The sequence below is a fragment of the Garra rufa genome, chromosome 5, assembly GCF_049309525.1.
Source record: "Garra rufa chromosome 5, GarRuf1.0, whole genome shotgun sequence".
In the NCBI taxonomy this organism is placed as follows: domain Eukaryota; kingdom Metazoa; phylum Chordata; class Actinopteri; order Cypriniformes; family Cyprinidae; genus Garra; species Garra rufa.
The window spans coordinates 39,254,605-39,273,102 of record NC_133365.1 but is presented as its reverse complement, the minus strand read 5'-3'; the positions used below and the strand labels follow the sequence as shown (position 1 = coordinate 39,273,102).

At 36.2% G+C, this 18,498-nt stretch overlaps 1 protein-coding gene across 3 annotated transcripts in view; it reads right to left on the bottom strand.

Annotated features, from left to right (window-relative positions):
• osbp2b (oxysterol binding protein 2b) overlaps nt 1–18,498 on the bottom strand; it is a 92,915-nt gene that overhangs the window by 41,434 nt on the left and 32,983 nt on the right. Inside the window, exon 1 of one of the 3 annotated variants that reach the window (XM_073840308.1) lies at nt 14,336–14,490. The exons of the other annotated variants lie outside the window; for them this stretch is intronic. The gene's annotated coding sequence lies outside the window, so the exon portion shown is untranslated. Of the gene's footprint in view, nt 1–14,335; nt 14,491–18,498 lie in introns of those variants that run through there. 3 annotated transcript variants of the gene reach the window in all.

Sequence of the window (18,498 nt, the reverse complement as noted above, 5' to 3'; positions counted from 1 at the left end):
ATTAATTTCTTTAAAAAAATAAAAAATAAAAATTTACTGACCCCAAACTTGTATACTTATATAAAATATTTTATTGATCAAAGAATCCTGAAAAAAAGTATCACAGGTTCCAAAAAAATATTAAGCAGCACGACTTAATACTGATAATACGTACTTTTCAGAACTGATAATAAATCAGCATATTAGTATGATTTTTGAAGGATCATGTGACAAGTCTGGAGTAATGATTCTGAAAATTCAACTTTAATTACAGATATAAATTAAATTGTAATGCAAATTAATATAGAAAAACATTGTTTTACATCATAATAATATTTTCTGTATTTTTTAACAAAATGAACAGCCTAATAATATAAAAAAATATTTCAAATGTTTACACAAATTAGGACTAACCCTCAGTTATGGCGGCAACTTCACCGCATCAGGCAATTCTATTTCCAAAGAATTCTGTTTTTTTTTTTTTTCCTATTGTTTCTAGGATCTATTCAATCATTATTCTAATAAGAAAATAGGGAACCACAATCCGGTTTCAGGCCCAAGCTTGGTTCCAGCCAGACTACAAGACAAATTTGACAATGATAACACCATTTTATGGTTTCTTCAGTGTCAAAAACAAGTTATTTTAATAACAGTAGCAGAAACAAAATAGAAAAATAGATTGATACACTGCAGAATATGAGACTAAGAATGAACGATACTTCTACAGCATTTATTAATTTTAATATTAATTTCAACCTTTACAAATGCATCAACTGTATTTTTTATTAACTAAACGTAAACAAAGATTAATAAACACTGTAATAAAGTATTTTTCATTGCTTGTTCAGGTTAGTTAATACATTAACTAATAACTGTTAACAAATTACTCCTTATTGTAAAGTGTTACCAAAAAATTATTAGGCACCATTGCATTGGCTTTCTTGATCCTTTTCTTTGATGACTATTTTGACTGTTTTATTCTAAAAAAAAATTTAAACAACGTAGTAGTAAGCCCAGATGGAAATATATAGCTAGTCCAAAAAGACCTCGGCTGGAAAGAAAATATAGAAACCGTTCTTCTGCATTTAGCAACATACACACTCTGTCCAGTCCCAGCAGTGCTTGTGTCCACTGCAATGCTCTGAATGTATAAAGCAGGGCAAGGTCACTGATGTGTTGTAACAACCACACACACACATCACCAGAAGAATCTCCTGCCACTGTGCAACACACCATTACATTACTGCTGCAACGCAAGGTCACCTTCGGTAATGTGTGTGTGTGTGTGTGTGTGTACCTGGTATTCATCACGTTGTGGGGACCAAATGTCCCCACAAGGATAGGAATGCCAGTAGATTTTGACCTTGTGGGGACATTTCTCAGGTCCCCATGAGGAAACAGGCTTATAAATCATGCACAATAAGTTTTTTTGAGGAAGTAAAAGTATGCACAATCTCCTGTGAGGGCTAGGTTTAGGTGTAGGGCCATAGAAAATACGGTTTGTACAGTATAAAAAACATTACGCCTATGGAATGTCCCCATAAAACATGTAAACCTGTGTGTGTGTGTGTGTGTGTGCGTGCGTGTGTGTCTGTGTGTGTGTGTGTGTGTGTGTGTGTGTGTGTGTGTGTGTGTGTGTGTGTGTGTGTGTGTGTGTGTGTGTATGTGTGTGAACACATGTGGAACCAATCAGGTTCAATTCAATTTATCCACACTGACAAGTACAAAACAACATGGGTGCCAGTGCACACGCCAGATACATATTAACACACACAATAACCTAAACCTAGCCAATTATAATTGATAACTTCTGACTCGTGAAAGTGTTTGTATCCGCTCTTTTTTAAGCCCCAAATCAAGCAATGGTTTTCAATTCCATGCTGAAAAAGAGAAGACTTTTTCACCTCCCCCCTACGCAACCGTTTCAGACCAGCACTTACCAGGCCTGAGTTCCTGTGCTGAAGGCTAACAGCAACAGTGAGTCAGACTAATAATTGGCAACAGAAATAAAGAGTGTACCAGATGAAGAGAATGAAAGGCTGACTGCACAACAGAGACAGGCCTGTTGCAATTATTACATGATCTCCTGACTGCAATCGGTTCATGCATCTTTAGATTTCATCATTAGATGTTTTTATGCAAATAAGCAAATTTGCTCAACTCAAAGACCAACACACATACATTTTCTTCTCAGGAAGTGTTGCATTTCAAGCTATGGCCAATTTAAAATTTGAATAGGGCCAAATTAAAGTATTTGTTTTGGTTAAACCAACCCTTAACTCTATAAGTCATGGACACCACACTGGAAAACCCTGTTTTTTTTTAAGTTCAGACAAGCTCTCTAACTTCTATCCAGAACATATACAACTAGGCGAAAATAACAAAAAAGGGATCGTTCACCCAAAAATGAAAATTGGATGTTTATCTGCTTACACCCAGGGCATCCAAGATGTAGATGACTTTGTTTCTTTAGTAGAACACAAACAAAGATTTTTAACTCAAACTGTTGCAGTCTGTCAGTCATATAATAGCAGTTTTGTATCTTAACACCTCAATGTATCGTCACAAGCCGCAGGATTTCATTTGGTTTTGTCTGTGCATGATTTCTTTACTCTCAAAGATTTGGTGGCCATTAATTGCCAGTATATGACTGACAGACTGCAACGGTTTGAGTTTAAAAGCATTATTTGTGTTCTACTGAAAAAACAAAGTCACCTACATCTTGGATGCACTAGGGGTAAGCAGAAAAACAACAATTTTTAATTTTTGGGTGAACTATCCCTTTAAAGGAGTAGTTCACTTTCAGAACAAAAATTTACAGATAATGTACTCACCCCCTCGCCATCCAAGATGTTCATGTCTCTCTTTCTTCAGTCGTGAAGAAATTATGTTTTTTGAATAAAACATTTCAGGATTTCTCTCCATATAATGGACTTCTATGGTGCCCCTGAGTTTGAACTTCCAAAATGCAGTTTAAATGCAGATTCAAAGGGCTCTAAAGGATCCCAGCCGAGAAAGAAGGGTCTTATCTAGCAAAACGATCGGTTATTTTCTAAAAACATGATATACTTTTTAAACTTATATACTTTTTAATCTCAAACCCTCGTCTTGCCGAACTAGAAAAGATGAGCATTTGAGGTTTAAAAGTATATAAATTGTAATTTTTTTAGAAATTTTTTTCTGCTAGATAAGACCCTTCTTTCCTCGGCTGTGACCATTTAGAGCCCTTTGAAGCTGCATTTTGGAAGTTCAAACTTGGGGGCACCATAGAAGTCCATTATATGGGGAGAAATCCTAAAATGTTTTATTCAAAAAACAAAATTTCCTTACGACTGAAGAGAGAAAGACGTGAACATCTTGAATGGCAAGGGGGTGAGTATATTATCTGTAAATTTTTGTTCTGAAAATGAACTACTCCTTTAAGTACAACAGTCATGGGGTCAAGCTCAATATGCCTTCATATTTAAGCAGAACAATAAATTATCCCATCACAGACTGCATTTTTGCAAAACGATACCAGAGCAGCACACAGCCAGCACTCTTGCAGGACGTCTTCAGGCTGCTATGCAAGATCGATCTGTAAAGCATCTAAATATGTCCTGCATAACTATAGATAACACATTTAACACAAAGACTGCTGCAGTCAAGCTCAAATAGTCACAATGGAACTGCTTTTAAAAATTAACAACAAGACAATTAAACTGAAATGATTTGTTTTAATAGTTAACAGCTAGACCGTATTCTGTTAGAAAGGGAGAAAGAGATGAATGGGTAGAAATGAGTTCCAGAGGAAATACAGATCTGAAAGATACTAAAAGAGGAGAGTCTATATTTAAAACCCAGCAGAAGGAAAAACTGGAGGACAGGACTAATAAACGATTAAAGAAGTGCTGAGCTGATTTAGTGTGCAATGAATGGAGGCCTGAGAAATGACTGAAAATGAACAAATAAATGTTTTTTGCCACTACTTAATCATTTCAACAGAGTTCAGATTAACACTGCATAAAAAGCACATGCAATGTCAAGCACAGAACTGTGGGAGGAAGTTTGTGTGTGTCTTTAACCGCCAGAGATACACTTTCTCTCAGAGGTATGATCTGAAAAGTCTAAAAGTGGAAAGTCAAAATCACAGGAACATAATCACAGGTTTAACACATTGGGAAGGAGTGTTTACAGGACCCATCTTTAGAGAGAGAGGATAAGACTTCACAACCCTATACTCTTCAAATCAAGAACAGGATCATGAACAGAGATGTGAAATGACATCCAGAGGGCTTTTGTACACATTAGTTTGCATAGATACTTAAAAAAATAAAATAAAACTTTCACTTATGCCTGAGTAGTTGCCTTGACTACGATCATAAAGACCTTCTGATCTAAAATGCCTGAATGCTTCATTTTTAAAATATATAGACATCATAGAACTTATTATTTATAGGATTAGTTCACTTCCAGAATAACAAATTCCTGATAATTTACTCAACTTCCACTTCACCCAAGATGTTCATGTCTTTCTTTCTTTTTTGTTTCCCAGGTTTTTTCTCTATATAGTGGACTATTTGAAGGTTCAAATTTGCAGTTTCAATGCAGCTTTAAAGGGATAAACACAATCCCAGCAGAGAAAGTCTCTAAGAGTCTTATCTAGTGAAACAACTGGTCATTTTGTTTAAAAAGTGAAAATTGGTATACTTTTTAACCACAAATGCTCGTCTTGCACTAGTTTGACATTATGCATTAGTCACATTGGAAACATGACATTTCACCCTACATTAACTTTATGAACCAAATTACACAGACAAAGAACTAACCAAGCGCGACCTTTCCACTGTAATTACGTAATGTGTCAAGTCATGCATCGCAGATATAGTGCGAGATGAGCATTTGTGGTTATAAAGTATATAATTTTTTTTTTTTTCAGAAAACCTGATTGTTTTTGATAGATAAGACCCTTATTCCTCTGCTGGGATCGTGTAGAGCCCTTTTAAGCTGCAGTGAAACAACTATTTGGACCTTCAACCTGTTGGCTCCCACTTAAGTAGTCCGCTGTTTTCCTCAAAAAACGTACTTCCTTTTCGACTGAAGAAAGAAAGAACATCTTGGATAATATGGGGGTGAGTAAATTATCAGGAATTTTTTATTCTGTAAGTGAACTAATCCTTTAAGTTTCATAAGGCTCTTTCACATAAGCCTGAGACACAAGTTCATCATTGAGTCTGAGAGCCAATCAGATGCATGCAGCCTTAAAATATACTGATTGGCCCCTGCCATACACTATGATTCTTCAATTACAGCCTGACACAACATCTCAGACTTAATCCACAAACGCCCCCATGCAATTACAGAAGCCCATCGATAAACACGCACACGATGAATCATACAGACACACACACAGACTTCTTAAATCCTTGTGAATGTCATAGGAGCCAATATTCATAGACCAAATAAACCCAGCATTAATCGGCAAGTCCATATAAGACATACACAGAGCATCAGATGTGTTTACACACAGATTGCCTGCTACCAGAAGACATCAGTGGTGAGAAAACATGTCTCACATCACACCAGCAGCACTATAAGTCACTCCGCTTTAGGTGACGGAGTCATCTCTCCTCTCAGATCCTCTTACCCTTTGGCCCTGGAGACCATGGCAGTAATTCAGCTGGCTGTTAGTGGAGCGCCACTGACCTCACTGGTACACACAGCGCCAAATGATCCAGAATACATTAGAATGCATTACTGGTACAAAAACACACGGATGCCTGTGATGTGCTGGATTATTATGATGATAGTTATATCAAATGACTGAAAAACAGTGAGTCTAAATATAAAGAGACTGAGTGATGTTTATGAGTTACAGCGGTCCAGAGATGATAATCAGATGCAGATGACATCTTATCTAAAAGAGCCACGAGACAGCAATCCAATTACTGAAGCCCAGATCAGACTTGACTGATTATTTACAACCACCTCAAGTACAAATAAACATGTTGCTCACACACACACACACACACACACACACACACACACACACACACACACACACACACACACACACACACCTGATGTTTTGTTGCTTTTAGACCATGTCTGTTTGGAGGGTATCTATTTGCTAGTGAACTCCTGACAAAATATACTTTTAAACTATAGATTATTCAGACACCAGATATAATTTTTGACGTTTTTTAGTGGGTGCAGGACACTACGGTTGATTTATGTAAGCGAGGATAGCAAAATAAAGTAAACTGTGACATATTATACCCAAAAATTCATCATACATTGGACTACCAGTAAAATTGATAAACAATTGGGACAAAAATTATTGTTTTTCTTTAATTGCTAATGCAACTTTTTTTACACCACAGACTGAACAAAATTAAGCATTGCTTGGTAATTGGTCAACGAAGTATTGATAGGTGTGCAAATATTGTTGTACTAACAGTTGCCTGAATTTTTGGTTGATTGTAATCTATTACGTACCTTTTAAGTTATCTGACATTATCAAGATGAATTTGTTCTGACACAGTTTAAGTTCTTGTCATATTTTATTACCATTTTCTAAACTATAGCCTATAAACTGTGATAATGTGAGAAATGTTGAAGGTGTCTGAATAAATTTTGGTTTGACTATATTTAAAAATGAAAATCCTGTCATTATTTACTCACCTTCATGTCGTTCTATAAATCTATACAACTTATTTTCTTTCAGTAAACACAAAAATCGGAGTTTTTTTTTCATATAATGCACGTGAAACGGAAATGGGTCTGTGAAACTACATACAAAAAAAGGATCCTAAAAGTAGTCCATTGCAAGTTGTGCATCATATTTTATGTCTTCTCAAGTCATATGATAGATTTGTGCGAGCCACCATGTCTAAAATGGACTATTTGCATCAAATCAGTTTTATTATTAACTAAAATGGTCAAAAACACTTTCTTTAATTAAAATAATGCAGAACTAACAATATAAATATTACATGAAAAAATCTGCAAAAAATATGAAATGTTGACTTAGCAACGAACAAATAAAATAAAAATAGTGACTCAAAAATCTTCTTAGTGAGAATAAAAAGCCTTTATTCACATGACTTTACAATTAAAGACATCTAACATGCACCGACACGTTGCGGCTAACTTGCCTTCATCAGGGTGTCAGTTTGCAAACACACTCAGAATCCATTTAAACAATCAATTTATCACATGACACAGGGTCACCTGATTAGGTATCAAGACAACACAGAGACATACTTTTCTCAATTATAATCCTACCCAATAAATGAGTTTATAATAATTCAAATGAAAAAAAAAGAAAATAACCTATGGGTGAAGGCAAGTTAGCCGCAACGTGTCGGTGCATGTTAGATGTTTTTAATTGTAAAGCCATGTGAATAAAGGCTTTTTATTCTCACTAAGAAGATTTTTGAGTGCCTTGGTTTGATGAGTTTTTTTGAAGATATGTAAAGATTCCCGTGACCAAAGAGCACCGATTCAAAGACTTCACACCCCAGTAGCATCTTGCATACTTTTGGATTCATGAAATAAAATAGGTTTTAAGTTCTAAAAATTAAGGTTTGAACATCAGTGTTGAAGTTCTAAAATTACTAAAACTTAAAGTGAAATTTAAAAAATGTAAACAAAAATTAAATATATTAATAAATACTATAAAAGTATCAACAGCATTATGGTGTGTTCACACCGGACACGAATGAAGCGGCAAGCGCGAGTGATTTACATGTTAAGTCAATGCAAAGACGCGAATAGCCATCCTGTGGCGCGAAACGCGCGAATGAGGCGGCGCGAATAGCGCGAATGACGCGGCGCGCATTGAGCGTTTCAAGCGATTTCAAGCGAGTTCAAAAATCTGAACTTTGGCGAAAATCCGTGCCGCGTTAACCAATCAGGAGCTTGCTCTAGTAGTGACGGAGGCAGAAATCCGAAACAACAATGGCGGACAAAATCACCGTTGCTGTCTGTGGTTCCTCGGAGCTGTACGATACATCTTTGGACTTTTGTAGAAACAGGAATAAAAAGGATCTTGCTAGGAAGAAAGTGAGTGAAGAGGTCGGACAACCTGGTTAGTTTTAAAAAACGCTCTTTACTCAATTTGACCTACATATACATACCAGTGGCGGCTACTGGTCTGTCAAATAGGGGAAGCTCATTTTCGGTCTACATCATAAAATTGTCTATTTATTTAAAAGTAAATTCTGCCCTACGTTCCTTTTCAAGAAAATGGTCTGTGACCCTGTCGTACCAACTAGGCGTCTTTTCCAGTGACTTTTCGTGTGCAGTTTCATATGAATGAATGATCTAAAAAAAATATTAAACTCTGTAAAAGTGAAACAAGGAATGTGGTGTATAATTGTGTGAAATGTATGATGAAAATCAAGCAATTTCGCCAAGCAAATATAAAGAAATAGGTTGCAGCAGTTTTTATTTCGACTGAACTTGAGAAATCCACGATGGGACTGAGCGGCCGCAGAGAGCGCGAACGAATAGCTTCAGCGATTCCTTATAGGACAAAATCGCTGTCAGTCAAAAGGACATGCAATCTTTCGACAGACCCTCCAATCATCACGCAGAAGCTCAGCGTCCAGGCCAGCCCACTCCCCATTCACTCCCAGAGACGCTGAGCGTCCGTGGGCGGGACATAATCGCAGCGTTTATCCAATGACCGTCTAGTTTCAAAGCACTGAAAAAAAACGTTCAAAGCAGCCCCATTGAAGTCAATGGACGCTGGGCTTCAATGGGGAAATGCACTGTGACGCTACGGGAATGTATGAGAAGAAAATCAAGTCAGCCGACCTGCTATATCTAACTGATTCTGAACGAATTCGTCTTTGAGATGAACGTTTTCTAACGCATTTTTAGTCAATAAAATGTTAATACAATAGTACGTAATTTGACCATTAATTTTGTGACATTATAGGGGAAGCTGAGCTTCCCTTGCAGTCTTAAAGAAATCGCCACTGATACATACATATTGAGACTACAAGCAAGCTAAAGCTGGCAAATTGAGCTCATTCACCTATTTTACAACTACTTTCTTACTGACGAGTGGCAGAAGCCCCTCCCATGACGCGAATTCGCGTCTGTTGTGAAGAAAATGTCACGCGCGAATGACGCGAATTTTGCCGCGCGAATGGCGCGAGTAAACTCAAATGTTCAAGCGTTCAACTACTGCGTTTTTTCCGCGCAAGTCGCGTCCGGTGTGAACGCACCATTAGACATCCTTAATGGGATAGTTCACCCAAAAATGAAAGTTCTGTCATTAATTACTCACCCTCATGTCGTTCCAAACCTGTGAGAGATTGGTTTACCTTTAGAACAAAAAATTCAGATATCTTTGCTGAAATCCACGAGTTTTCTGACGCACATCAAAGAATGGCTCGGAAGAGAAGAAATTGTTGAAGGAATTTGTCATTTTTGTTTGCTTTGCACAAAAAAGTATTCTCGTTGCTAAAATTAAGTTTGATGATGTCACATGGACTATTTTAACCTTACTAGCTTTTTGGGCCTTGAACGTGGTAGATGCATTTTTGTCTATGCAGAGTCAGAAAACTCTCAGATTTCATTAAAAATATATTAATTTGTGTTCCTTAAATGTTTAGAATGACATGAGAGTGAGTAATTATTAACAAAATTATCATTTTTGGGTGAACTATCCCTTTAATCATCTGCAAAAGCCATTAATTCTCATGTGTCTTCTGATCAAATGTCACAACATTAATGATGTCTTATTTGATTTGAAAACTACAGCAGAGGGGAATATCTTTAACAAATTTGACTATCAGCTATAATAACAAGACATACAAACCATTTTACAATCATTTTGGAGCTTGGCAGTCCCCATGTTTGACTTTAAAGACTGGGAAGACATATAATGAAGCATTTGGAATATAAATGCATAAAAATGTATTTATTCATAACAAATTCTGAATGGTAGTCATAAGACAAACATGTTTTTTGGGTCCAGATGGTGCAGTTACAGCATCTACCAACAGGGGCTAACAGACCATGCTAACCAGCCAAACCTAGACCATTTGGGTTTAACAGCAGACATATCAAGAGCCAGAGAATATTCCTTAGCGTGTGAAGCAGCATCTTCACTGAAGAGAAACTGTAAACAAAACCACCAGGGCAAAAAGAGATTTCATTTATTTCGAAACGCTGCTGGTTTTGATCAGACGTTCAGACTGCCATTCAAGCCTGTGTCTGCAGCATGAGACAGAACCACAGGAGCACACGTCTGAGCATGGCTGGATCCTGCTGTAATCAAGAGTGGATACGGCCCAAGACAGCCCACCGCAGAGACACAATTTCATATCGCAGTCCTTTCCTTCTGCAAACATTTAATATGCCATATGCTCTATCCTCTCTCTCTTCTTCCACATATTCCCACCGCCACACACGTCCACATCCAAACCCACTGTTTACATGAGGAAAGGGTGAGATTTCACTGCTCGCACTTGTTTATTGAACCCATCAGATCGTTTTTTGGTTAACATGAGGGCAATGGGTCCGAGCGATTGCTGGGTTGAGATTGTTCCTGTGGGGAGAGGTGTCCAGACACCAGAGTTGTTCCTGTGGGCCGTGATGTTACAGGTCTGTCCATCTGCCTGCCTGAGTGTTTCCTACACATACAGAATCGCTCCCCGCAGTTTCATCTCCCTTTCGGTCTCTCGCTTTCCCCCTCAGTGCCTGATATACTTCACACCAGGGAGCATTCAAGAGAGAAATCGCTTCTATACATAGAGCTAAATAGTTGGCGTGAGCCTCTCCAGTTTATGTGTGCGATTGTGCGCGAGTGTAAATGTGAGAGAAACAGTGTGGGCAGGGATTTCTGGGAAATTCTAGATGTCTAGACTGGACTGTGCTAGATGTGGGAGGACTCTAGTGCTTTCAGGGTAGTCTGAAAAGGGCGAAGGCTGCAACAGGAAGAGATGATAGATCACAGAGGACATCTGCGCCAACTGCTCAACCATGTGGCGAGAGCAGAGGAAAAATGACTCCAAACAAGCAAAAACTAAATAGCACGGAAGTGGAACAGATTAAAATGCTCTACAGTGAAACAATGTCACAGACCACATGATAAAGAAATGCATACAGATACAGATACAGATACAGATAAAAGAATAAAACAGGGAGCATAAGAAAAGGCATTATGGCAGTGTTTCCTAAAGTTGTATTTAAACATAATTTATTTTCTGTGATAAGCTTAACTTTTAGTAGCGATTAGGTCTTCACACCATATGATCCTTCCGAAAATCATTCTTAGATGCTTATTCGCTGTTCAAGAATCATTTATTAAAATGGTTGTTCTGCTTAGCTAAAGGTCATGTTAAACATATAGTCAGTTGCTTATAATAAAATGAAAATTATGTTTTTCTGCCCCATATGTTTTTTCTCACACAATCGAAACAGCATTTGTTTTTCAGTAGATAACAGTGTTGTTGTTTTTGGCTAGCATTTTACATTGTTATTTTTAAGATAAAGGGCTCTGAGATGAAGAAGTGGAGTGGGCGAATATTGCCACCCTGTCCACTGGCCAGGGAGAAGAATGATACTGTTTTTAATGACTAAGGGCAGAATTGAGTGTTTAAAAAAATCTCAAGCAGCTTACTGTAGTTATATCTTTAGGAAATGTCTTTTAACCGATTTTAAAGGCGCTGACAGGATAATCACAGATGTTGGGCCATTAAGATGTAAAGTCTCTTACGCTCATCAAAGTTCCATGTATTTGTTCAAAAATACAGAAAATAAGTAATATTATGAAATATTATTGCAATTTAAAATATTGTTTTTTTTTTTTTTATATAATTTAAAACATATTTTTTTCCTGTGATGCAAAGCTAAATTTTCTTCAGCCATTACTCCAGTCTTCAGTGTCACATCACCCTTCAGAAATCATTCTAATATGCTAATTTATTATCAATGTTTGGAAACAGTTGTGCTGCTTTAATTTTTTTGGAACCTGTGATACTTTTTTTTAGGATTCTTTAATGATTAAAAAGTTAAAATGAACAGCATTTATTCAAAAAAGAAATCTTTTCTGACAATAAGTCTGTACTATTACTTTTTATCAATTTAACATATCCTTGCTGAATAAAAATATCAATTTCTTTCAAAGAAAGAAAGAAAGAAAGAATTACTGTCACCAAGCTTTGAATGGTAGTGTATATTGTTACTTTTTAACATTTAACGTTTCAAAGAATCCTGAAAAAAGTATTACAGGTTCGAAAAAACATTTTTTTTATAAATCCATAATAAATCAGCATATTAGAATGATTTTTAAATGTATTCTATTAGAGAACCACAATTTGAAATTTTAATAATATTTCACAATATTACTGTTTTTTCTTTCTGTATTTTTAATCAAATAAACAGCTTTGATTAGCAGAAAAGCCTTACATTAAAAACCTTACTGATCCAAACAGTGTATGTATATTTCTATCTAGTTTTAATCTTATTTCAGTTTTAATTAATTCATTAATTAATTAATTTTAATACTGGAGATCTAGAAACTTTTTTAAGTTGTCGTTTTCCATCTAATATTTATATTCTATTTTATTTCAGCTTCATTTTAATGAATTTTTTTTTTAATAAAAACTATTTTTAGTTTTAGTTAACAATAACAGTTTCAGTTAAAGGGTTAAATCATGGGCCAATTTTTCGCCTGTGAGAATATGCTAGTCTCACAAAAAACAACGTTTGTTTACAGGAGCAAAGGAAGCAAAGTTTCCTTACTTCAGCAAAGAAAAAACAGTCAAAATCTCAGACATTTTTCTTTACAAATCCTCGTTTTTTACTTTTAATTCATGTCTGGAGGTTTGTTTTGCTCTCTCCTCTGCGTTTTCACGTTCTTCACTTCTCAGCGGCACATGAGTAATGCATACGTCCTACATCATCTGCTCGGAATGGCTTGCACCCATGACAAGCAAGAGAAAAGTGTTTATAATGTTTTAAATATTGATATTTTTCTTAGGAAAACACAGCGATTTGCTACAGGAGGCCTTTATTCACCCCCCGGAGCAATGTGAGGCACATTTTATTATAGTTGAATGCACTTTATTGGACTTCTTTTGGACTGTTGAACAAAAAAACCCGCCCACTGCCATTTTAAAGTTTATAAGAGCCAGGACAATTTTTAATATAACTCAGATTGGATTTGTCTGAAAGAAAAAAGTCATATACACCTAGAATGCCTTGAGGTTGAGTAAATCATGGGCTAATTTTCATTTTTTGGTCAACTAACCTTTTAACAATAACAACATTGGATGAAAGACACAGGAAATAAAGCAACAGTTTTGACTGACACAAAGAGACTTTTACAAGACACACTGGACTTGCCACCTCAACATCACAACACACTGTTCACAAAAGCCATAGATAGGGAGAGAATGCAAGTGGAGGAAATTAGACAGACGAGGAGAAACAGAGTGACAAAAGGCAGGAGAAATACAGAAAGACAGGCAGGAAGTCCACAAGAGAAAGCGTGGTAATCCCATCTGAGACTGTAGTCTGGGACTGAATGACTGGACGGCTGGACAGATAAACAGCATGAGGATTCACGTCTGGCACTGTAACATCACCAAAGCATGTCTCTCCTTCCTTTTTCCTTCTTTCTTCTCCTTTCCAGCCAGTTTCATAATCACTTATGACTGTTGTAGAAACCAGGCTGAGTGTGTATCCAAGCATACAGAGTCTCTCAACTGTACAGTGAGTCTCCCTGTGGGCTAACACACACACACACATACACATACACACAGAGAGGCACAAACGAAGCAAAAGGCAAAGACTAATAAACAACCACAACGCAGATCAAATCATGTACTTCAAAAAACGGAGATTAGAACCCACATACGTTTCCAGTCTCTCTCAAACACACACAAACCCCATGCAAATCACACTGTAATGCTCAACAGACACACATTAAAAAAGGAAGGAACGATGGATTGCGGGAGGAGAGATGGATGGAGGTATGAGGAAGAGAGAGATACACCATCTGCCAGTGTGTAGTAAATCAGGTCAGGCTGGAGTGTGTGAGATTATAAAACACACACAGAGACATGGCACAGCGGTGAGACATATAACACATACCACACAAATAACACACACACCCACCTGCCCTTTACTAACAATGCAAACACAAGAAAAACTTGACAACTCAAAGTCTACTGAACCACAGCAGAGAAATGCTTTACAAATCTTAGAAGATACTTAATTAAATATATCATACAGACATATCCAACGCCCAGTGGGTATGACAATCTATCTAGGCAAAACCAACTCATGTAATCCACAACACAATCCTAAGCTTCTATCAGCTGGACTGGACACACGCTATGATATTACTTACACACAGGAGAGAGCCCTCCTCCTCTCTGCTGGCAAAGAGATTCACTCCTCAGTTAAGAATCCAGCCGGAGCCAAGCGAAGGAACGAGAGCGTGCGAGAGAGAAAGAGAGAGAGCAAGAGCAAGCTCGTCTATGAGCTCACCCTCATAAAAAAGAAGAGGTCACTTGTGTCGGTTCTCTGCTCTGGTCTATACTCTGTGAAAATGAATGAGCTTATAGAAAAAGAGGAGAGGTAGAATGACTGGGAGGGGAAGTGACGGCAGCCAGTATGATAGGTGGGAAAATAAGAGCAGGGAGAGAGAGAGAGAAAGCGAGAGAGAGAATACCAAGGAAACGTCGCCAATTAATCGCTGACACTTTGCTCAAAGAATAGACTTCAGCACCATGGACAGAGGAATGAAGAGCGATAATGAGAAAGTCAGAGTGAAATATAAGGGGCTAAAGGAGAATGTGTTGTCCACATGTCGGCCGTGTTGCGGTGGGTGTGAAATGATGACAGGGACGCGAGGCGCTCCTTTCTTGCCTTGTGATGTGCCCGCTGAGGAATGCTGGGTAATGAGTGTACATACCAGAACTGATCATTCAGCTCCACTCTCTCTGAGCGTGACAAGCTGCAAAACCACATGCATGTCTGCATACCTTCATTAGACTGTAAACAAGCCCAATGTCATGCTGTTAAACAGCTCATACTGAAAACAGAAGGAGGGCACAAGGAAGAAACGAAAACAAAGGGTGACTAAAAAGAGAAGTGAATTAAAGGCCCATAAGCATTTTGTTACAACGCTAATGTGAGAACTAACTAATGTAATCAGTTTACCTTAACAAATCCAAACAAAGTGTGCCCAAAAGCATCAGTGAAAATATCCTTGGAACTTCATTTTCTCACATTTTCAGAGTTTTGCTATGTGGTTGCTTGCTAAAGTATACCGTGTGGTTTACAGACCTAATGTAGCTCTGCCCCTTTTCATCACTGTGCAGTTTGTATTTCCACAGTGTGAAAGGTCGTATGAATTTGAATAAACTGCTCTTTTTAAAATCTTCCCAGTCAACTAACATTTCTTATGACATCCACTTCGAACGCAATGCACAGGATGACTTTTGCTAACACTAGAATAAGTAAATCCACTTCACCACACCAGCTTATTACTCTTCAACAGTGATGCTATAGAACTATAGAGAGCTACTGCAAAAATGGAAGTAAACACAAAATTCTATAATATCTATATTAGATCTATATTATGGCACTGTGGGTTTAAATTGTTCTGGGTAACTGATAGCATGTCATGTGATTTTTAATGTGTTATAGGTGGTTTACAGCATGTTGCCATGCAGTGCTAAAGTGTTCTGGGTGGTTATTAGGTGGTTTCTACGGAAGCCTATTTCTGAATAAAAGTAACTGAATAAAAAATAAAGACTTTTTATCTCACAATTCTGACTTTTTTTCTCAGAATTGTGTAATACAAACTCATAATTCTGACTTTCTGAAGTGACGGCAGCCAGTATGATAGGTGGGAAAATAAGAGCAAGGAGAGGGAGAGAAAGCGAGAGAGAGAACTTTATATCTCAGATCTGTGAGATATAAACTCACAATTGCTATAAAGTTAGGATATTGAAATATAAACACAATTAATTCAAAAATAAAGTCAGATTCTTAATAACTTATTGACTTAATAACTATCAATATAATATAAAATCAGAATTGCGTGATATAAACTCACAATTCTGATAAAAAAAATTCAGAAATGCTGAGTTCACATCTTGCAATTTCAACTTTTTCTCAGAATTGTGTATTACAAACTCATAATTCTGACTTTTTATCTCAGAACTGTGAAATATAAACTCTTAATTGCTATAAAGTCAGAATATATCAAGATATAAACTCGCAATTCTGAGAAAAAAAAATCAGAACTGTTGAGTTTACATCTTATAATTTTGCCTTTTTTTAACCAAATTGTGTAATACAAACTTACAATGCTGACATTTTATCTTTTTTTTTGCAAGTTTATATCTCGCAATTCTGATTTTTTTCTTGCAATTCTGACTTTCTCAGAATTGCGAGATATAAACTTGCAATTGCAACTGAGTTATATAGTACAACTCTGAGGGGGAAAAAGTTTTTCACAATTGCGTGTTATAAAGTCAGAATTGCAAGACATAAAGCCACAATTTTGAGAAAAAAAGTCATAAGTTTTTTCTCACAATTGCGAGTTTATATCATGCAATGCTGACTTTAGATTTTTCAACTGCAACTTTATATTATGCAATTCTAAGTTTATATCTAGCAATTTTGACTTTATAACTCACAATTTTGAGTTTATATCTTACAAGAGAAAAAAAGTCACAATTGTGAGATTACCCTTTTTTTTTTTTTTTTTTTGCAGAAATGGGCTTCCATAGGTTTCTTACTAACCCAAGTCAAAAAAAAGTCTTTATTTCTGTAATTGACTGCATAAAATTCTTAGACTAGTCTTTACAGCTATAATATCATTTTTTTCCTTTTTAAGACTGGACATAACCTCTTTCACATCAGTTACACAGAAACACAGATTTTAATTTGGTCTAATTTAAATCTCAAAAGTTACTTTAATTATCTTTTGAATAACAGCTAGCTGGTCAGACTCTTCAGACTCAGTCTTAACATACTGACTTATCCAACCAGCCCATGGTCTCTACGTAAGAGTATGTTTTAGAAAAAAACAGTATCTGATGGCATCATTCATATCCATAGCTGATGGAGGTGTGGAGACCCACTAACTAAAATATCTAATACAGGGGTGGCCAATTCCATTCCATCCCTGGTCTAACAGCGATTGTGGTCATTGTTTTGTGGTCAGGTATGGCCTGCCACCTGGTGGCTTTTGATGATATTACACTATAAACCACATATGTTCACGTGAAGCAGATGATTTATTAATTTGACAGATGCTTCTACAGATCTGGCCATTTAAAATGCGCGCGGGAAGTAAAGTGGTCTCGCGTGACGCCGGTGTATTCCAAGGGAACACGGAAAATACAATGACACAGGAAAGACATGATCAGTAGGGGGCAGTCATGTAACGCACTGGACTGGAGCAGGCTGAAAACATTGCTGCAAACTAAAAGGTACGGTAACCTGGAGGGGACACCTTCGGTTCACTTATGTTTGTCGTGGCCACACAAATGAATTCGTAGGAACGTCATATTACTTTTTGTCATTGCCACGAGATATTAATTCCTGGGAATGTCATATTATGTCGTGGCCACGATTATTTTGTCGAGGTAACGACATCCTTATGTTTAATGCATAAACAAACCTGCGTAACCATAACCCAGGATTATCAGAGATAGGTTTGTTAATATTTTTTATTTTGAGTTAAGAAATGATTATATTAATTGTTATAGAAATTAATGCAATATTAAGTTATATATTAACAATAGGCAATGCTGTATATGCGAATGTCTGTGCGCGATGTAGACAGCATTCAAAAGTTTATCAAGAATAAATATTACATATAAGTACTTCAAATTAAATAGCCCTGCAAGAAACATTTTATGCATCCTAAAGTCTTATCCATTAATTGATCCTCTTTTTTCTGTAATAAATTTATTATTCGTTTATATTCATTATGTCCCCCTTAATTTCGATCTCTTAACATTCCGAATCTAAATGATAAATGCTGGCATGCCATTAAAGCTTTGATTATGCTATATGGCTGGGATTTTATATATATATATATATATATATATATATATATATATATATATATATATATATATATATATATAAATATATATAAATATAAATATAAATATATATATATATATATATATATATATATATATATATATATATATATTTATATTTATATAAATATAAATATAAATATATATATATATATATATATATATATATATATATATATATTCATTTTTAGTCTAATTATAACCTTTATAGTGTTTCATTTTCGAGTGAATCATTCACGTTCCATTTGTAAATCGTTTATGGTCACACACGGGCATTAATACAATCATAAAGTCAAAACTTTATTGGCATAATTGTCGTTCACAATATTTGCTAAATATATGCCAAATAGCATATACAGAAAGTTATTTAGGTTAAGCGATTCACAATAAAGAAAAAAGTAGATAGCTCTAAATCACTTATTATTTATTATTATTATAGGTT